General features: G+C 41.5%; 2 long non-coding RNA genes across 6 annotated transcripts in view; one reads left to right on the top strand and one right to left on the bottom strand.

The window, feature by feature from the left end:
* LOC308187286 overlaps window positions 1-22,597 on the top strand; it is a 93,804-nt gene that overhangs the window by 64,475 nt on the left and 6,732 nt on the right. The window contains exons 9-11 of one of the 4 annotated variants that reach the window (XR_013944579.1): window positions 920-1,037; window positions 7,171-7,337; window positions 7,872-8,044. This is a non-coding gene — a long non-coding RNA (uncharacterized lncRNA). Of the gene's footprint in view, window positions 1-919; window positions 1,038-7,170; window positions 7,395-7,871; window positions 8,045-22,597 lie in introns of those variants that run through there. The other 3 variants (XR_013944577.1, XR_013944580.1, XR_013944578.1) reach the window with 3 other exon arrangements.
* On the bottom strand, window positions 14,974-21,234 carry LOC308187288. 2 transcript variants are annotated; one of them, XR_013944582.1, is made up of 3 exons: window positions 20,486-21,234; window positions 17,085-17,192; window positions 14,974-16,248 (listed from the first exon to the last, which is right to left on the bottom strand). It is a non-coding gene; the product is annotated as an uncharacterized lncRNA (long non-coding RNA). The 2 variants fall into 2 exon arrangements; XR_013944583.1 differs by having other exon boundaries at window positions 14,974-17,192.

Genomic DNA, 22,597 nt, shown 5'->3' on the forward strand with positions numbered 1-22,597 from the left:
ATTGCACTGGAGTCTGAGAGAATCGAGGAATGGATTATGGATTCCTAGAACTAGCAAGCAAAAAAAAAAAAAAACACAAAAAAAAAACCTACTGAAAATTATTTTGATATAGAATTGGAGCTTTGATGAAACAGCTATTTTTCACGGTATATATCCCCTTGACATTTCTGTTAGAAAAACATTACATCATAAAATTTGAGGATTGAAAATCTTTGCCAACAAAAAAGGATTGTGTATGTGTGTGAAGCCTTCAGATGACCGTCAAGGTCTATTATGAAAAGACTATCAAATCTTTTTATGAGATGATCATAGAAAATGTGAAAAACAGTGAGGCCTATCAACTAACCAATAGGTTTCCCAATCAATTCCACTGTTAAGCATATGAAAAATGAAAGAAAAGGACAGATCCTTGGTAATACTTAAACAGTATTTCCTTAGCTTGTAACAACAGATTTTCAAAGTTTTCTAAAGGAGACCCAATGGTTCAATTTTAGCTGACATTTTGGAAGTGTGTTAAAATCCCTTAAGCAACTCCTATGATAATTTTTTAAATGATTCATTTTTTTAAAAAAAAAAGAAATTGAAATGAAAAATTATTATACACATTTTATTTCTGTAGAGAAATAAATCAAAGCTCTATGTATTGTTTTGCTCATCACCTTCCCAAAGAGGAGAGAGTTTAATTAATTCTTTCTCTGAGAAAGATATTAAATCCTCATCTAATCCCCAAGCAGCAGTTCATATAAAGTCTTGAATTATTTTGCGTGTTCAGAACCACAGAACACATTATTTTCTCCTAAAGCAAATTGTGCTACAAAAATGATGAATGCTTCAAAGGCAGAGATGGTTTGCTTCTCCTTCATTTAATCTCTCCCTAATTTGATACATATGTGAAAGTATAACAATTTTTTTTTTTCAGAGATCCTTTCTGCTCTGAAGAGAAAAACTAAAGAACTCTTCAACAATTTTAGTCTTTTTAGAAGTTCTGAAAACTTGGCTCTGGGAAGCAGGAGCACCACAGCTCATGCTGATTCCAGGTTTGTTTCTAATGACTAACAAATCATGTTTTGTGTATGCTATTTTACTCCACCCACACAACTGTTAAGCACTGGAAACTTTTTGAACTCATTTCCTAACTGGTACTTATTGTTTTACTCTGTCTAGCTTTATTACAAGAACAATATGACCTGAATCAGTGGTATGTTCATACACAGACTGGAAATATCTTGCCTAACAAATGGAGACGTTATTTTGTCTATAGAAACAGTAAATAAGCTCTGCTTATACATATAAGCATATAGTCACTAACATATGAAGAAAACAATAGTCTATCCACAAGGAGAGTCAGAAAACCAGTGTGATCAGTTGGGTAATTATGCCCATTCTGACATTTGTCTGAGCATTTGTGTCATAGTACATGTAAAATTGTGAGCAAAGAATCAATACCATAAGATATCCAAATCATTCTGTGCATCTCATTGAAATGCCAGTAAGTCCAGTGGTCTATGAGACACAAAAGTCTATTTAAATGTGGGGCACAACAATACTGCACTGAGTTGATGTGAGCAGTTACAACTTGCTGTATGTCCAGTCACTAGGTGATGTGAGTACTTATATCAAGTATTTCCAAAACGTCATGACAGTTGCTAAATTGTGTATTTTTCTTTAGATAACACTGTTTCTTTGAACAACTTTTCGCTTCCAAATCAGTGTGTGGAGTAGTCCTGTTTTAATCCTCTTTCTTCACAGAATCCAAACCATAATCAAATGGATATATTTGTTCACAAGTGGAAACGATAACAGCATATTTCTTCATTTTCTAAATGAAAATATATTTCTGAATGTGATCAGGAACAAGAATACAATGGCCTTGATATTCTAAACACTTCCTAATAGTATCCAAAGAGGCATTCCTGAAAAGTGTATTAGCAAAAGACTGTAGGATTTTGGAAATAAAATTTTGAATCACACAGGACTGAGTAATTTACACCTCTATTCCAGTCTGCAAAGAACTGGCTTGCAGAAGACTATTTTCAGTGTCATTTGTCTAACACCAGAAACCTATATTGTTGTACTGCCTACCAGATCTGGATTACTGTTTCGGCCAATGTATGTTATTAAACACACTGCTCATGGCAATGTACAGGGGCACCTATATGCATAAACAAAAGAATAAAGACTGCTTCCAGGTGAGGTCTTTGAAGAAGCTGAGACAGTTTCCTCATTGAGTATTTCTTTAGTTCTCTCTGTTCCCTAGCCCTTACCCCTGCTCTGCAATCAAGAGAATTCAAAATAAATGCTGGCACAAAGCTGGTGATAGCTCATTGCTTGTGCTGCCTGAAAATAGACATCCTCTTCCTCTACAGAAATGACCTGGGATTCAATTGTATATTACAGTCAATATTGACTTCTGACCCCCCCATGCCAGTTCTGACATGGGTCATAGTCTACCTGTGAACAGTTGTTTTATTTTTTTCTGTCCACATGATGCTTTTGGAGGGCAGAGCAGTGGATGAAGTACATCTTTCTCTGGAGAGCCTCAAATCCTCAGCTTCAATAATTGAGGAAGTTACACCGTTCAAATTGTCCTTCACATGCCTGTTAGTGGTGGCAGTGCAGTACATTTAGTTTACTCCATCTTAGGCTTTATTAAAGGGAAATTGGGTGTAACCCATTCCCCTTCAGAAGAGTGGTTTGTTTTCTTTCTTTCCACATGTGTGTGTGCATGCAGATGTGAAGGCTGTTAGAAGTATGCCTGCTACTGCAAAGGGTTTTTCCTCTAGCTCTGCATAATTTCTTTGGCCTTTTTGTAAGTGGAATTAAGCCTAAGAGCAGTTAGAATTCAACTGGCTGCTTCTATATTTAATAAATAATAACCCTGCCATGAAATTGTAATTGGCAATAAAAAGTCCTGCAATTCATCTAACAGCTTTCCACCTCCCTTGTAAATCTGCACTTCCACACTGCTGCTCATCGCCAGAAGACAGAGTGTATTCATTACTTCAGATACAACTTCTTCCACAGAAATGAGGACTGGGATACAGGCACTTTAAATTCTTTCCTACCACACTTTCTTTTGTTTTTCTACCTCCCCTTGGGCACAGAAGTCCTCCATTTTTTTTGACCTCCATTGAAGTTTGTGCTGGTCTTTTCCCAAGCTTTTAGTGTTGACGGATTAGCCTGATTTCTCTCAATATCCCTCTTCTCTCTTTGTAGCATCTATAGTACCATTTGATCTGAGATGGGAATTTGTAAAGGAACAAGGAGCTTAATATCTTCCCAGAACTGCAAGCCCATGTCTTAGCCATTAGATTATTCTTCATCCCCTGCAGAGGAAGGGAGAGGTTCATCAGCTCCAGGCATCATCTGAACTCCAATGGGGGAGCAACTCTTAAATTATGTCAGGCTTTAACGATGGATTCAACATCTTGTGTGGCACCACTGGAGGTTGTAGGCAGAACTTGAGGGGTGGGAAGGAAGAAGTACTTCTCTCCCCAAGCAGTCATGGTGTGACATCTGTAAGACATAGTCAAAGATGAACTGAGAATTGGTTGTAGTTCAACTAAAGGTGGACAAACGGAAGAAAAACTCTGTAAAGCAACAATATGAAAACTGTACTGAAAATAATTCCTGGTTTGAAATCACATATGCATTAAAAGCAGTGAAAGGCACCACCATTGGTGGTGGTTGTTTAAAGCACTGCAAGACATCTGCTTGTGGAAACCTGGACCTCAGTTTTCCTCCAACAGCCTTCCTGTATGGTGCTAAACAGGGCTGTGGCCCTGCTAAGACTCTGGTGTTTAGCTCAGGAGACTGTAATGCACAAAAAGATGCTGATGCCAGTTTTAGACAAAATGGGAGCTGCAACTGCACGCCCTCTCTGCCCACTCTCAGCTAGCCTTTGTGCTTGTTTTTGTTACCGGGGCCCTGCAGCAGAAGGAGGGAAGGATGGGACACTCAGACAGCTAGTGTTCTGCTCCCTGTGGTCGCCCCGTGGCCGGACACATGTTCTGTGGGGTGGCTGTGTTGCCTGCTGGCCTGCTGGGGCCAGCCTGGGCTCACCTGCAACCGCACTCCCCGTTTGGCAGCTCAGCTTTGTTTCGGAGCTGCTTTCCCATCCCAGCTACTGCGGGCGTGCCAGCACTTTGAGAAGGGCAGATTTTGAAAGAAAATCTTTCTGGTGACTGGGAGCTGTGAATTCATGCTGTCTACTGAGTGGTATGCCATGCATTACGTTTTGCCAGGACCTGCTGGGATGGGTGCCATACCCATATCCTGGATACCTGCTCAGCTCCTTGAAAGCAGGAGTGCTCCCGTGCTATATAATGAATGATATGATGTTGACTGCCTTGATATTGTATAGGAATGCACATTTATCAGGCTTCTGTTTCAGGTCACGGGGCTTGGCTCTTTTTTTGCTAAAGATAATGTGATTCTGTCCCTGAACAGGAACTATCCTGGGAGAATCAGGCCCTTGTGAAATACATTATTTTCTTCATGGTTGTGCTGCTACAAAGAGAGGAAAGGATTTGAAATTTCAGTGTCTGACACTTCCACTGACATGACATTCATATTTAATGGCATTCTTCTACACACTTTCTTCACCTACATGCTTCTTCTCAAAGACAATTCCTTAAGAATTGCGTATTCTTCTCCAAGAGTTTATTTGCAAATACAGATAAATTCCCATTAATCCGTTCTTTAAAATCGACCACCCTGAAATAATACCACAAGCAGAAATGATGTGAAAAAATTCTCCTTGAAAATTTGATTTTTCTATAGAAGAGGAATAAAGTGCTCATCTTTTATCATTACTATTAGAAAAATGCTCTGTGATTTTTATGACCCTCCTTCTTTACTAATGGTAAAATACAGATTTTTTTGCAAAAGATCTAATCCAAAACTTCAATCAGTAGAAAGAATCCACCCTCTGGCAGTCTGGAGATCTGATTCAGAGCTGGATAGATACTGACTGGTCAGAAATCAGGCTGGACCTGGGCAGAGATTTGTCATCTCATTCTGTGAAGGCTTTAAATATTTCAAATTTGAGTTTGTACAGATTCCGAAAGAAAATCAAACACATATTTCTCTGTATAAGGGAGAGGCTCTTCAGTTCCATCTGCCAGCCTCTAACTTCAGAACTCAGAAATTAACTCATAGAAGATCATTGCTATTTCAGGTCTTAGAGGATTTAGAAACTTGATATTGTCTCTGCCTGGTGAGGCTAAAAAATGTGTAAAATTGTGGGGGAATACTGGGGGAACAGTCACACCCCAGCTAAGGGAGCCTTACGTTGAACCATCAGACCTTCACTGCAAGTCGTGCAGGGGAGCTGGAACGAGGTGCGGATCATGCAAGCCAGAGACCAGCACTAGACGTGAGCCCCACCATAGGGAAGGCACACATGAAGACACACTCCCTGCTGTACATGCAGCGCTGACCTCCAAGAGCCCTGAAATATGGGTATCCCTTCCCAGCGCTGGGGCCACCTGCAGCCTTGGTTGGTCCCACTGCTGTCAGCCTGGTTATCTCCGACCCATGCTGAACAGAACTGCACCCCGCCAAAGGCACAGTGCAAACAGAAAACAACATGCATGCTAAGCAGCTTCAAAATTAAAGGAAAATAAACTGATGTTTCATGCAGTTTTCCATGTCAAACAACAGGGATTGTGTCACTAATGTGTAATTTCTGTGCTGCTCCTGTGCAGCGGGGATGCAGGAAGGCAGCTCTCCAGTGGTCCTCACTGCCAGCATCAGCAGCTGAGCCACTCTGCACTGCCCCAGACAGTCAGCTTTGGGGGAGAAGGACATGGGGAAGAGCAGGCTGACCTTCCTCTTCCAAGGCCACTCTATACAGATTAGACAGATTAAACGTGTTGTTTTTTGTTTGCTTCTTTGTTTTTAATGAAAAGCAATTAACTTGTCATACTATTAGGAGCAAGAAATATCTCATTCTCTTTCTTTCTGAAGCCTGATAGCCTTATTTCTTCTTTGCATTTAATATGATTATGTCTAACTACTCCAGGGTACAGGAAACTACAAACAGCAAGAATGTAAATATTTTTGCAGTTTCCTTCCAATACAGCCTAAATACAGAAAAGCCAACTCTACTGTAAATTCTATACAATAAACACACACACACACACACATATATACATAACCTTGAGCCTCTGCATTTTAGATGTGCCTAATTTTTTAAACTATTAGGTGCATCTGAAGGTTCAGATCAGCTGAATTTGGGGAAATGATCAACATTATGCACAGTAATAATCTCCTGATTTCACTTTTTGTTTCCTCATCTTCCCAGTAAGGAAAACCATGCCATTAAGGGGAGACAAGAGATGCATGTTGCAGGTCTCCCCCCTGTGTCTGCTCATGGAAGATGAGCATAAAGCTTTGTTACACACAGCAGCAGCAAAGTGTTCTACTTAGCTTGCACTGGAACCATTTATGCTCTAGTTTTCCAGTCCCTTGGTTCAAAGCTATATTTGAGAAATACAATTTTGTGTAGCTTCTGAGACCAAGGTAAAAAGAATGGCAAATGAAGTAGTCCCTAAAACAAGTCTTCTCTGTTCTTCTTCTGAATATTCCATTCTCTTTGCTTAGAGATTATTTTCAGAATTGCTTAATATTTCCTATATAGGAAGCATGCTTATGCTGTGGTGTAGTACAATAGTGAGACTTAAAAAGAGAAAGAGGTTAGGTTAAGAAAGCAAAAATCACATTTTATTATACATTAGAAAAAAATGTGTTTTTATAAAAAACATAAAGACGTTAAAAAAATAATTCGAGAGCACCTTTTGTAAAAATAGTGTGAAAACTCAATTTCTCTCTATGTAAAACCACCTAAATCTCTTCAAGCACTGAAATTCTCAGAGACTTTTCAAACTCCTGTCTGAGGAAAACAAAGTCGGTTGTAGGAATCAATCAGCTATTCATTATCCACCGAGGAATTGCTGGGATTAGATCTTGCCCACTATAGGCTTTTGAGATTCAATCAGTAAAATCTTTTATTTCACCATTCATTCCAGGGGTATTCAAACAGTTTGCTTAATCTTGGGGATGGTGGAGGGTGGAGGGAGCAAACCCAAACGTCAAATTTCAGATGTTTTTTTAGAGGCTTAAAAAATAAGAAAATAAGTGGTTTGTTTGTTTGTTTGTTTTCCCTAGAGAATTATTTTAATTATAGATATGGTACCACAGACAGCCCATGGCTTAAAATGTTGTGACTAACCACAAAACAAACAAATGAACAAACAAAACAGCATTTCAGCAAAACCAGCCATCAACAAAGCAGGGCAGTGACAGTGACCAAGAAATAATCGAACACAGAAAAGGTAAGAGCAATGGAAAACCTGAATTACCTCTTCTTTTACCTGAATTACCTTTTTAACACCATAAGCATTACTTACAGCAACCAGCTGGCAAAGCCACAAGAAAAGTCACTCTTGGTTTAGTCCTGAGAGCTGTGCAGGATCATGTATGTACTGAAAAGCTTCTTAGCACCTCTAATATGCTTGAGACTACCATCTGTGTGGGAATGAGGGAGCCAAAAAGATCCCCAAAAGACAACATTCAGTGCAGGAAGTTTTAACTTATTCCATAAATATGAGAAAGTAAGGTTAAAAAAAAAAAAAGAAAAAAAGGAAGAATAAACAAGAGGTAGGATGCTTTCAGAAAGCTTGGATGCTACCTGAATACTTTATAGCAGGGGTTCACAGTCAGCCTGCATGATCAGTTGGGAAAAAAAAAAAATCCAGAATATTTCCTCCTCTCTTTCAGATAATATATTAATGAGTGTTTTCCCTGTTGATTTCAGCTAAACATGGTGGTTCTGAGAAATTTCTGTTTATCTGTTCATATTCCAACAGGTGCAACATTTAAGTATTGATCACTGGTGCATATAGATCAGTGCTGGTCCTTTCTCTTCATGAATGGTTCTAATTATCTGTATGGGCCAGGACCAACCCTCCTCCTCTGGATGACTTCAGTGTATCTTGGCAAAGCCTGAATATTGCTTGGGCACCCAGAATTTTCTCCAGTCCCTCCAAGCTTCTGTCCTGCAGGTAACAGGAAATGGAGAAATTGAGTTGGTGGGACATGGCTGTGAAAAGAGACTGAGTACTGCTTATGATTGCATAGGTCTCAAGGCAGAGCAACTCCACTAAGCTGAACAAGTTCTGGATGCACTAAATATGAGTTTGTGCCCCAGGTCCGTGCTTTTACAGCTATGCCTGGCTCCAGAGCTGGCAACTGTGGATGCCAGAGAGTCCCGAGCCCGCAAGGCATATGGATGGGTCCACGTGTGCTGACTTTCTTACCAGCTACTGGTCCAGCTGCTGGAAAGAGTATGTGGACAGCTGTTGATAGAGATATGCTGAAAGAGAGCTCAAAGGGCTGGTGCCAGCTTGGCTTTTTTTTTTTTTCCTTTGCTTTTTTATTTTTTTATCACTCAGCTACACTGAAGCCTGATGCCTCTGGTAGCCAGTGGTGGAGCAGTGAGAAGCTGGTTTTGCTGCTTTGCTTTAACAGGAGAGACTTGTCTGCATGAACTCTTAGGAAAACAAGCACCTAGACAATTCAAGCAGAAGCCGGTGATGGAGGTCAGCTCCACAGAAGCCAGCAGCAGGTCCCCAGCTGGCAGCGGCTGGCTGGATTTCACCCTTGTCACCTGCACTGAGACACTGACTTTCACTGAAGTGGTGGAAGAAGAGGAGTGGGGATCCTTTTACTATTCCTTTAAGGTACAGCCAGTGCATTACTTTTCTCACAAGCTTTGGTGCATTTTCAGCACCTCTGCAGGGAGGCAGCTAGGATTATTGAACTTTTTGCCTATATATTTGTGGGTTTTGCCCTCCCAAGACAGGTGACAGCATGTGTGAAGCATTTACAGAAAAACAAAAGAGTTACAGGATTTGGAGTTCAGACTTACAGGTCTTAGCCAATTGTCTCCCCTTAGAAGAGGGGGTGGTACTGCTTTTCTAAAGTGACATTGTAATTATACATGCATCTTTAATCAAAAGTGCATATTAGTTTAACGCATATTTTACATAATTTCTTCTAGCCATAGTCTTGACATAAGGGATTTCTTTTCAATTTTCCATCTGTAACAAACATCTGCATACAAGTGAGACAGATTTTTTTGTGTGTGTGTTTGTTTCTTTGTTTTAAAAACAAGGGCAGGTTTTAATTAGTTGGCTGGTTTATTTGTTTCCAACCTGAGAGGGGGATGCAGCATCTCTTTAAGAACATACGGGATGAATGATCCAATAGTGGATGCTGTTGAATGACACGAGTAGTGTATTCATTCATCTCCCAAAATAAACATCACCCTTGCAATATGTGAATGTAGGAAAAAGACGAAAGAGGTGCTGAGTTACATCTTTGCCTCAGCTTTCTGTGCCTATTGTCACTGCTTAATTTCATGCCATGTGTCATGTGTCACTTTACTGTAGTTGTATTAGTAATGTTCAAGCTACTAAAAGGGCTGACAAGAAGTACCCTGCCATTCCCTCTGGAGTTTCACTTTCAGATGGAAAGGTGTAGGCACTCACCTCATTTAAGAATACTGTGGGTTATCAGGGATGCATTCAGATGACTTCTGACTTCCAGGAGATTGATAGTACTCTGGTACAATGCATGTAGAATCAAACGAGTTACCACTGGTTTTCACCTCTGCTAAGGAAAAAGTTGATCTCTAGTCCTACAATTCATTAATTTGGGTCTCATTTAACATTATACTTTTTTACTTTTTTTTTTTTCTTCTTCTTGGTAAGACAGTACTGTCTTATGTGGGATTTCAAGCGTGAAAACTTTCTGTTTTCCCTTTTTATTTTATTTTTCTCTTCATGTTAGACTCCTAAAAGGCTCTTGAAAAAAACAACACAAGTAAGGAGCAAAACCTTTTTTTACTATTTTTTCTTTATCTCCTTTCTTCTCTCCACACTGAGGGCTATAAATCTGAAAAATGTCATGGGAGCAGTATTTTATAATGGTAAAAGTGACAAATTAATTCCATGATTAGAAAGTCCCCAGGCAGAAAAAAATGCTTCTTAATAGGGCAGAATAAGTAAATTACAATAATTAGAATACCATGGATAGTCACGTGTACTCGTCCACTGCTAAAAGAAACTTGATTCAGTTAGCTGAGAGCTTCTCATTAGACTTGCACTCTGCTGCCTGATGTCTAGCTCTGGCAAATATAGCATGAACTTTGCGAGGAGGTTCACTGATTTCACATCAATTACCAGCTGCTGATAAGCACGGAAATATTTTGACTCTGGAGACAACTGACAGCTGGTGTTGCTGCTGCAGGAAAGGAGGAATAAAGCACCTGCTCTGACAACTACTGTGCAAGGAAGGCAGGGCTCCCTGCCAGCAATTTCAGCTCTCAATAAATGCTCACATGTGGAAGGTGCTGCTGATACCTGCTGCCTGGGTTGGCTGTCCTCCACCAGCACTGCCCATGCTCTGGGTGGTGGTCGTGTCCTTACCCCTTCCAGCAAGGGAGACAACTCCTTCCTCTTCACAAGGCTCTGGTTAAACAGCTAAGGAAATAAACGGTCACATTTGAATGGGCTGAATAGATTGAAAACCCGTAGAATTTGAACTTGGTGCTCAAAATATAGCTACAAATGAGGCTTTGGCCATTTATTAGGATTTTCAAACATGTCATAGCCCATCACTAACAGTAAAGGAGACTGGACAAACAGCCACCACACAGGTGCAGGTTAACCACACACTCTGGGTGGCCGTGAAGCAGAAAACTCCAGGATAAGTTGGGCATGGTCTGTGCCTGTGGCATGTGGGGACTTGCCATGTGGCTCTCTGTCCAACAGAAAGCAAGCAAGTGCACCTATTTCTCTTTGGGAAATGCAGAGGTGTAATCTACCTTACCAAAGGCATAATAGGAAAACACGATTTAAATGAATAAATGGAGACTAGGGAATGATGCTCACACAGTACCTGCAGCAATTCCTACGTTAATGATTCTTTTAAGGATTTTACCCAATGTCAGTTCTGTAGGGTATCACATACACAGCTTGAACTATGGTATGAAAAGGGAGCACTGTTTTCTGCTTTTCCTCCCATGCTTCAGAAGGACTACCTGTACCCAGCTACTGGTACTGTCTGGGTTACATCATGGTGGCAACATTGCAAAAGTAAAATAATGTGACTCAGAGCTGAACCATGAATGCTTCCCTGCTCCCTCTTTCAGAAACATTTGAATTTCTCTCCACGCCTCTTCAGAGTTTAACAGCTAAATCCTGTGCTGCTTCAGTTTAAAATGCATTTTGCCTGTTCAATTAGATTTCTTCTTTCTTCCTTTATTTATTTATTTGCTGCGAAATTGACCATTTCATCTGCTTGGAGGAATGTGTGCTTCCCTTCTGGTAGTCATTACTGTAGCTGTTTGGCCAGCTGCTAGATGAGGCTTTGCCCCACAAAGCTGCATGTGAGTCTGCTGCCATGCATGATAGCCTTAGAGCTGGGGTGCATTCGCACCCTATGGGGTAGGACCATGCCACAGGGCATGCGAGGTGAACTGGGGCTTCCCACAGCAAAGACAGCAGCTCCTGCCCACCTGCAGGCAGGTCTTGCTGCTGTGTGATGGCAGAGAGTCACTGAAAGCCCAAACGTTATCTCTGCCTGGGTGCCTTTACATGAGGCATGCAGGTAGCTCACTGTCTTGAACCACAAACTCTAGAAGCCCTGTTGGCTGTGCCAGCACCAAATTCAGAACAGATGTGCAAATTGGTATTATTTACAAATCAAACTTCCCAGGCCAAAGGAGAGTTCATTACAACCCTTTACAATCTCCCTCATATGTATTTAATCTATGTGTAAAAAGGCTCTAAGCAAGTGTCAACTGCCCTCTGCCAAATACAGTAAGCTGAAAAGATCAGAGATTATCTGAACACCTGTGACCTCCCTCCACTTTTGGAGTCCCTCGGCTCTACATACCTGACTCTTGGGGACCTGGGACACAAGGTGCAAACTAGAAACCTGCTTGGAGAGCCTGGGGTGAAGCCAAAATCTCCAAATAGGTTCAATGCATCCTGCTGAGAAAGGAGTACCTATGATCAACAGGGCTAGGGGTCTTCATCAAGGCTGGAGGAAGGACCTCCCCAGGCCCCCAGCAGCTCCGAAGCTTAGGCAGTCCTGAGTAGTTTCATTTCATTTAAAAGAAAATCTGTTGGTAAATGGAATGCCATACTTTCATGCAACTGAGTAAAGGTTAGGATGCAGAAAAGTCCCAGTCATTATTTCTTCTTTGGCAGGACTGTGTTCCCGCCACTATCTCCTGCCTTCCACATCTAGTACCTTTCCTTATTTTGTTTCCTGATGTGTAGATCTGAGTCTCCACCTGTGCAGCAAGGCACAAGAGTTTTGCTGTTTTTACACAAGGTTGTCTGGGAATCCCAATACCATGCTGCCAGGTGGGAACCCCAACCACTGGGCCAGAGGTTGGTGCCATGACCCCTGGTCCGTGTGTTGTGCAGCATCACCCCAGCAGGGACACCAAAGGATCAGAGCTCTCAGGAGAAACAGCATGCACATTAAATCCACTACAAATGGTTACAAAGGATTTTTCATGAATAATTAAAATTCCCCTCCTTTTTTTTTTCTTTTTTTTTTTTTTCAGGAAGGACAGACAGTGATTGGCCTCCCCCACCCCCACCCTCCACCCCAGTAGCATTGCCAGTATCTGCATGTTGCAGCCCAGGTAGCTCAGATATTAAACAGGACTGTAGAGCCATGCCAGTGTAAGCACAAATATAAGACCACGTACTTATCATCCACAGAGAATAATGTTCATTACAAAGTTCAGGGCGTACCACCTTCAGCAAAGAGCTGAGAAGACCAGTGTGCAGAGAGAAAGTTTGCATAGGTGTTGTGGTTTAACCCGGCTGGCAACTAAACACCACACAGCCGTTCGCTCACCCTCCCCCCTCCCTCTCTGGGATGGGGGAGAGAAACGGGAAAGTGAAGCCTGTGAGTTGAGATAAAGACAGTTTATTAAGACAGGAATATAATAATAACAATAATAATAATAGTGATAATGATAATAGTATTAATAATAATAATGTGTAAGAAACAAGTGATGCACAATGCAATTGCTCACCACCCGCTGACCGATGCCCAGCCTATCCCCAAGCACCGGCACCCCACCCCGGCCAGCCACCCCTATATATTGTTTAGCATGACATCAGATGGTATGGAATACCCCTTTGGCCAGTTTGGGTCAGCTGTCGTGGGTCTGTCCCCTCCCAGCTCCTGCTGCACCCCCAGCCTGCTCGCTGGCAGGACAGAGCGAGAAGCTGAAAAGTCCTTGGCCTGGTGTAAGCACTGCTCTGCAACAATTAAAACATCAGCACGTTATCAGCACTCTTCTCATTCTAATCCAAAACATAGCACCCTACCAGCTACTATGAGGAAAAATTAACTCTGTCCTAACTGGAACCAGGACAATAGGCTAGTTTTTTAAAACTATCAGGTAAGAAGGATGTGGCTCCAGGTGTCCTCAGAGCCTAAGCCAGAATCCAGGGCATTATCATTTCATCCAAATGCTGGAGTCTCTTTATCTCCTGGAAAGCATTCACCTATACTATTGCTCATTCTGATTTTAAAGCAGACTGCACAAAGCACCCCATCCTTGAATACATAAGAGAAAAATATTAATGGGTGCTGTCAAATTTCTGGGGTAATCTCTGCAAATGCAATCATAAGTTTTAGGAAAATGGGCAAACCAAATAATTCGTAAGTGACTTTGCTATCTTTCAGCGGAGGGAGAGGAGGAAAATTAAGCCTATACAAATACAGTGTCAGGAACTCCTTAATACAGCCAGTGAAATATGCTGTGATGAGTGATGCTAGTGCTGGACTGTCACACTGAGAATGCAATAGCTGATCACCTTCTGAAACAAATCTGCAATGCTCTGGGGTGGGCTGGCTTCATCTACTAGCTTAAAGGCAGCACAGAAGTGAACTGACTATATGACAGCCCAGCTTTGTGTAGCTCTGAGACAGACAATTCAAGCAGTTTTATACTACCATCCCTCACACTTCTGATTTCATGGTCCGCACAGCCCATAGGGTTTGTGTCTGCCTCTCCTATAAAATCAGACCTAGAAAATAATAATTTCTTTAGTTTGTGAGGTGTTTTAGTTAGGCACACTTAATCATCTTACCCCTTTTGTGATTAAGAAAGAACAGTGTTTCACAGTTTTTAATATGGCTATCAAGATCATACAATTATGGATGGGCTATTGAGTGACCTAATATTATGTCTTCTTGTTCAAAATATTCTATGAAAAAAATAGATAGATACATCATGATAAATGTATATTTCCTGATGAGATCAAAATTTGCAAAATACATTTATCTTCTGTGGAAGCTCCCTAGAGTACAACTGGTAAAAAACAAAAAAAACAACACCCTATAATAACTGAATAGTACTGTCCCAGTTTATTATCCATGTAACAAAACACAGCAGAATGGTAAATGTTATAAAATGACTGAGTCCCAAATAGGATTACAATCAGAGTTTACAATTTATTAAACGAATAGAGGCAAGCAAACAGCGCTGGGTGCGCCGGGAGTCTCTGCTCCACCGGGACGCACACCTGTTACGTAAGGCAGCTGGTTTTTATACTCCTAGGCTAATACATATTTATTACTACTTCTAGAAGAGGCAGGGTTATTATAATTGGTTTCCCAAATCCGAAGTCGCCTGCTTATCAGTCTCTGTTACTTTCTCAGGGGCCGCTCGAACAGGGAGACAGGGAGGCTCATATTTTCCTCCTTATCTCGTGGTCCAGGGAGACAGGGAGACAGGAAGGCTCTTATTCTTCCTCCTTATCTAGTGGTCTCTTGGCCGGCTATCAGAAGTTACTGCACATCCGTGCAAAGTCAACAGTTTTTCTCCGAAGAAATCCCTTTGTTCTTTTCTCGCCTAAACCCAGGCCTCAATGTTAACCCTTCAAAACCCCTTAGTGGCACGAATTGCTGGACCATTTCTTACAATTCCTCCCTTTTTTTTTTTTTAATCATCAATTCGTGTCTCTCCTTCAACCTTTGTCAGTAACAATTGGATTTCATCAGTCAGTTCTCGGGGTGTCCACTTCTTAAGCATCATTATCGACACGTCACCTTTTCTCTCCACTGAAGTCATCACAAATTGGGTGCTATTTATTACTCGCCGTATCAACAACGTAAAGCAAGGTATCATACAAGGTATAAACAATAATGTCACTATACCACATAAAAATAAAAACAGCATCCTTTTAACCCATGGTTCACCAGGCAACCATGAAAAGAAATCCCAATCCATACCCTTCCAAGTTTGTACTGGGACGTGGGCTAACTTTCTAATTTCCTTTGTTATCTGCTTGACCACTTTTCCATTATCATCAATCTGTAGACAACAATTAGAATCGTTCAGTTTTCCACATACTCCCCCTTCTTCTGCTAGTAAATAGTCTAAGACCATTCTATGTTGGAATATAGCATTTCTCATTTGAGTGGATTGGTCAGCCAAAAGATCCAAGGCTGTCGCTGTTTGATTTGTTACAACCTCGAGGATAGCTTGCAACCTAATTATTCGGTTCAAATTATAAATAGGTTCTCGGGCTCCTGATATCAACTCATTTGGGTTCCAGGTGGCTGGCCCATAATGCTGTATGATTCTTTCAGGAGGCCATTCATCCTTTCCCCATTTTTGGGCACTACCCCCGGTTAAGGAAGTATCTATAGATCGTTTCACTCTGTTCAGGTCATCATATAATCTTATTCCTAAATGATCTCCTTGTGTTTGTGACAATAAAAAGAACAAGGGTCTTATGTACCCCACATAGCATATTCCCGACCAATTTTCAGGTAGCCTCTTGTAAGCATGTTTGCCACACACCCAATAATGTCCCTTTAGGGCCCACGTCCCGTTTGGAAAATGACCATCCCATCCATCTTTACCCTTTGGGGCGTGATAATACAGAGTGTCCTTGTTACCGAGTGGTCCTGTTACAATGTCTGCCCCGTTTGTACTCGTATATGCACGCTTCCAAGCTCCCACGTTGGGTTTCCACTTACAGTCACAATTCAGTTCTCTTTGGCGACCTGTCATATTATAAGCCTTTTTCGCCGTCCAATCTTGAGAGTGTGGGAAGCGCCTTCAATCATGGGGTTGGGCCCGCTTTCAGAGCTTGTGTTACCATTCAACCCTTCAGGGTGATCCAGCTCCTGGAAAAACTAATCACAATTTTATTATGGGTTTAAAAGGTTCTCATGTTATTTTTCTCAGGACAAACTGATCTTGGTGTGGGAGAAGTCCGGTCGAGGCACCCTCACTCGGCGGTCAATACCCATAGGGGTTGCCTCCCTCGGTAGACCATACACGCCGCAGTGGAGGGTCCTACCCCGGTCTTGCCTTCTCCCTTTCCTCCCTTCAGCCTTGTCCTCTTTATCCAGTGCCCTTAATTCATGCAGAACCTCATTGCTGGGATATCAGTTCCTCTTTAGTCTCAGTTTCAGTTCCCCAGGAGTGGACTCAACCCTCCAGGCTTCGGTAGTTATTGGTCCTTTTATTCTGGATGCGTGGGTCCAACCCCTTTCTGCTGTTCTCACAGCTGTTTCAGTAGTAAGTAAAACAAGGTACAGTCCCTCCCATCGGGGGTTCAATGATTCTTCTCTCCAGGTTTTTATTAAGACCTTGTCTCCTGGTTGTATTTTATGAATAGCAAATCCTAAAGGTGGTGTCTGAGTCATCATCCCAATTTCTCTTATCTCCTGTAATCTCCTTCCAATGGTAATTATGTATTTCTGGATACTATGATCCTCAACTACATTGTTCCCTAGGGGCATCCCTTGAGAATAAGGCATACCATATAACATTTCATATGATGATAATCCAGTCTCACTGTGTGGTTTAGTTCTTATGTTTAAAAGTGCCAATGGTAAGCATTTCGTCCAGGGCAGCTGTGTCTCGATCATTAACCTAGCCAATTGTTGTTTTATTGTTTGATTCATCCTTTCTACTTTCCCTAAGCTTTGTGGGTGCCACGGAGTGTGGTATTCCCACTGAATACCTTTCAAGGGGTACATCCTTCAAATCTTTGTGGCTGGCGTATGTTCGATTATTTCCACACAATTGTGTTCCAACGGTCCTTCTTCTGGAACGGTTCCTAGAAATACTGCTGGATATAACAGGTTAGTCGTTTTCAAGGTTATGTCATCTTGTTCAGTTAGGATTGCCTGATATTTCATCATCCGGCTGGGTGATAACCAGTGCCCGCCCCCTTTGTTCCAAAACGGTTGTTACCATATGTGGTCCAAAAACTTCAATACGTTGAATATCCTTTGTTATTTCATTTTTTGCTCTAAGATCTTGTACAGATCTATACTCGCCATTCGGCTTCTTTACTGGAAAAATTGGAGTATTGTATTCCGATTTACATTCTTCCAGAATCTGATATTTGAGAAATTTGTCAATAATTTTCACCATTCCCGTGCCTAGCTTCTATCTTAAGTGGATATTGTTTGATTCAAACAGGTTTGGCTCCTTCCTTTAATTCCACCTTTACCAGTTGTGCCAGTTTCGACTTCCCTGGTACATCTGTTTCCCGTACTGTTGCTATAACTGCATTTTCTACTTCTCTTGGAATATTAACAAAGGGTTTATCTTTGATCATTAGGATTTGGCCTACTTTGGACTCAGGTACCTTCATTATTAATTCTCCATCCTTAAAGGTTATTGTTGCATCTAATTTGGCTAATAGATCTCGTCCCAAGAGTGGCATCGGGCATTCTGGTACATACTAAAATTCATGGGTTAGTTCCTTACCCCCAAAACGCAAATCAAGGGGTCGTAAGAATGGCCGTTCCTCCTCCTTCCCTGTGGCTCCAATTATTGTAGTTGTCTTAGTTCCTAATCGTCCTTTTAAACTATTTAACACTGAATATGTTGCTCCTATTACATTTACTGACTAACACAGAGAAAGAAGCTCCCATAACCAACAAAAAATTCAAGCCTCTGTCTTCGTTTCCTAGCTTTATTTCAACTAGTGGACCTGCTAGGGTAGATGCCCCAGGTCCCCGTCATTCCTGACTGTTGTAAGTTTGTCCTGCAGCCTAAGACAATTTCTTTCTGATATCAGGGGCCGATTGCCCTGGAAAGAGGCTAGCCAGTTGCCTCTGTTTGTTTGTTTGTTTGTTTGTTTGTTTTTAAGCCAGGTCCATTTTTTTTTTTTTTTTTTCTCATTGCATTTCAAAGTTGGTCCAAAAATTCAAAAATTCCATAAATTCCATAGGGGTTTCTTTTGGACCTTGTTGGAACAGATTCTCAATTCCCAATAGCCAATTTAACCAGATTTTAGTATTTACATAATTTCCGGGGTGATTAGGGTCTCAGTGAGGGGGTCGGTCAGGGGAATGCAATCGTTGACAGTTCCCTGAGCGGTCCCATTGGCAATCTGAGCTCACACAGGAACTCAGGTTGTTTCAAGAGTTAGCTGCTTTTCTGTTTCCACGACAACTCTCTCGGACCCATCACGGTCCCCCTGCCCCAGAGGGCTCACACCGCGATTTAGAGATCTCAGCCTCGGGTTGAGACGGAACTATTAACATTCCTACATCCTCTTTCCCTGCTCATTCAGCATCAAACAGCTCTGTTAAATACTACATGCCACACAACCTTTAACACCTTCAACAATCCTTTTAACACTTCCTTTATCTTTCTCCAGCCTGTACTTTTCTAATGCCAACACCAAAGGCTCAGTCAGGGGCCAACTTAATTCCAAACCTTTTCCCTCCAACATGCTGAAACAACATATCACTATACAACATTTCATCCTATTTTCCTTCTCTCCTCAAAAACATTAATTGCAAGACACTGTTATAGTCGATTGATCCATAAAGTGGCCATTTAGTTTATATAGTGGCCACCATTGATTGCAATACTTAGTGGAAGTCCTCTTGCTTTCTGTGCCCCCATTTCTAACAATATCCTTCCAATGTGCCAATATGCACCCAAGGAGGCTTTTTCTTTTTTAGGACGTCTTTTTTTTTTTTTTTTGGATTTTCCCCTTTTCCTTGATTTCCCATTCCCTTTTATTTATTTATATTAGTTACTGTCCCTTGTTTCAATTTCCACGCAAACCTTTTTATTGCAGGTTTTTACTATCTTTTCCTAATCTTCTTCCCAAATGTCCCAATTCTCTGGGATTAAACTCTTCTTTCCACATACAAACTTCACTATTTCAGATTATTAATGAGCCCCATTCCAATCATAAATCCGCAGGACTTCGGAAAAACACCTGAAGCACTCAGCCTTCTGTCTTCTAGACAAACAATACCACCTTTTTCACAAAATTTACATTTCAACAAGACCGAATTTCAAGCCGAATGCTAATTTTTTCTCATGCACTTTGTTAGTAAGCCTACACAAAACAAGGAATCACTCCTGTGTATCCGTCAAGATGGGGGTTTAAAAGGTATTGAGGCCTAAATAAATTCGCTCTCCCCCTTCTTACCAAATTCCCAGGGCTCAGGCCTGAACCACCAAAGAAGTGACTCTCCGTTCTACCACTTTGATAATGTCAGCCCCTCTCCCCCGATACTTGGGAAACTGACCAAACACCACCGCGAATATACCCAAACTTCTAAACTGTTACTTAGATAATGCTCCCACCTTCCTCCTTGACACAGTCAAAACATTTAAGAACAAAACAGGATTACAAGATGCACCACCGGGGGTGGATTGTTAGGATATAGAGGTGGTAGGTTATCCAATGACTCCCATTCATCATCTTTTTCTTTTTCCTTTTTTTTTTTATTTTTTATTTTTTTGTTCTCTTCTTCGTCAAACTTCTCGTCTGCTTTTAGTGTAAATATTGAGGCTGGAAAAGGACGTGAGATCCTGATCCATAATCCTGCATAATCACTTTCCTCCTGGCTAAAAGGTTCCTTTGAGTTAACATGTAGATTTAAAGCCTGGCAAACCCAGTCTTCAAAAGATCCGAAAATAGGCCAAAAGACATGTGGTCTTAAAGGCTCCTTTGGCCATTCTATCATACAATACTGAATCATTTTTACTTTGCTTTTTCCTTTTCTGGGGCCCCTATCGTTCCAATTTCTAATCATTATCCCTAATGGACTTTCTGGTGGTATGTCTGGTAATTTGCTCCCTTTTCTCTGGTCCCGGGTCTTCGATTTAATCTGACCCATCTAGGAATTTTACTGTGGCAATTCCTACAGCCCTTGGTTGCCTTAGTGAGAGTGTCTTGCAGGGGGTTTAGGACCTATCACCCACCCACGAATCCTATAGGAATCGCTTCGGTCCTTCACCGGCCAAGTCCCTCGCGGGAGATTGGAACCGCGGTTAGAAGACCTCCACAATCGCTTCGGAACTACGTTCCGTCTCAATCACACTCTCACACACACAGGCAACCGAATCCCACCCAACCGAACGGTATACACATTAAATACTTACGACTCCGTCGTCTTCGTTCGGATCTTCGCGCGCAGAATTACGGGCAAAATATAGTGCTGCAGCCGGCAAAGGGAGCTCATAAAAAAAATCTAAATCTTTGCTTGCCCTTATTCAGGTTCAGGATGGTGTTAGCCCCGACCTGACTCGAACAGGAGCCACCAAATGGTGGGGGCGCCCCTCCTAGATCAAGTCAGAATTCAGGAACCAAGACCATCCCGGACGAGCCCCCAATTGTTATAAAATGACTGAGTCCCAAATAGGATTACAATCAGAGTTTACAATTTATTAAACGAATAGAGGCAAGCAAACAGCGCTGGGTGCGCCGGGAGTCTCTGCTCCACCGGGACGCACACCTGTTACGTAAGGCAGCTGGTTTTTATACTCCTAGGCTAATACATATTTATTACTACTTCTAGAAGAGGCAGGGTTATTATAATTGGTTTCCCAAATCCGAAGTCGCCTGCTTATCAGTCTCTGTTACTTTCTCAGGGGCCGCTCGAACAGGGAGACAGGGAGGCTCATATTTTCCTCCTTATCTCGTGGTCCAGGGAGACAGGGAGACAGGAAGGCTCTTATTCTTCCTCCTTATCTAGTGGTCTCTTGGCCGGCTATCAGAAGTTACTGCACATCCGTGCAAAGTCAGCAGTTTTTCTCCGAAGAAATCCCTTTGTTCTTTTCTCGCCTAAACCCAGGCCTCAATGTTAACCCTTCAAAACCCCTTAGTGGCACGAATTGCTGGACCATTTCTTACAGTAAATATGAACCATCTGCTAGGAAAATTGAATTATTGTTATATGTTATTGACTGAGAATCTTCCCCTCTACCCAAGTAACATCTATGGAGGATTTGAGGGCAGGCTGGGGATGGCTTGTTTTGCTGTTAGTGGTGCTTAGAAAGATCACAGCAATTCACATACATTAAATGTTGCCCACTGAAGTGACCCTGCCTCACCTGCGATGGTGAAGTGAGAGATAAGAAATATATTTTTTAAAATTGGAGATTCACAAATATACATAAATATATATGTATATATTATATTACCAGATTTCAAAAAGGATTGAAAGTAATCTTAGTCACATAATTACCCCTTTGTTTGAGATTGTTTGTTCTGATTTAGTGAATAGGTTTCCTTGCCTAGTCTGTTTCTCCAAGTCTAAAATGTAGAAAATATTTTAGATTTTCCTCTATGTAACACATTGACATTCACAGACTATGAGCGTAATACCATACCAATACCAACTCATGCAAAACTGCTTCTCAAATTTGGCAAAACAGAAAACATGATATTGGGTCCCTTTCTAGCTGTGCCCTTCTTCCAGGCATAAAGTCACATGGAGAAGTGACTGTTGTCAGCATCTCTGACGTACTGTGAAGGCCTCATGTGGCAACACATCACAGGATTGCCAGAATAACCTACAGTCATGTGCTGGGAAGCTAACAGAGCCATCCTGTGAGAAATCATTGCAGTAAAGCAGCGTCTGTGCAGAAGAAGATATGAAAACCATCAGGCATGACCATTGCGTCTGCTGAATTCAAAGCTCATGCCTGACTCAGAGAAATGTGGGATGCAGATTGAGTTTTCTTTGCTAAGCTTGCTTGGGGATATTGGGGTTTGAAGAGAAACCACTTAATTAATAGCCAAGGTCCATCAGAGTCAGGGGTGTTTTTTTGCCGCAGGGCTTAAATGGGAAAGCAGCAGTCCAAGCGACAAACCTGAGGCTGAACTAGCATTTATGCAGTTTGAATCGTGCTCAATTCCAAGCCAAGCTACCAGAAAAAAATCAACTCCTAGAGGGTTTGTTGCCTGCCCAAATGTCTTCCTCTGAAATTCAATCACAGTGGAAGCACCTTTAAAGAGAAAAATATAAAACTTAGCTTTGAACTGACTTTTTTCTCAGTCTTTGCTATCTTCACGAGTTTTCTCAGAGCTTTTTTTTTTTTTTTTTTGTATCAATCAAATTGCTTTCACAAATTTTTAAGGACCATCTTGTGTGAGTGTTCTATAATGACATCTTCTCATTTTTGACTTGCTAGATGGAAAATGTTCTTTCAGAACAGACTTGTATTATAGGAATGACCAGTACAATTTCTGCTACTTGTGACAACTAGGCC

This window comes from Anser brachyrhynchus (genome assembly GCF_964034855.1).
Source record: "Anser brachyrhynchus genome assembly, contig: SCAFFOLD_92, whole genome shotgun sequence".
NCBI classification, from domain to species: Eukaryota; Metazoa; Chordata; class Aves; order Anseriformes; family Anatidae; genus Anser; species Anser brachyrhynchus.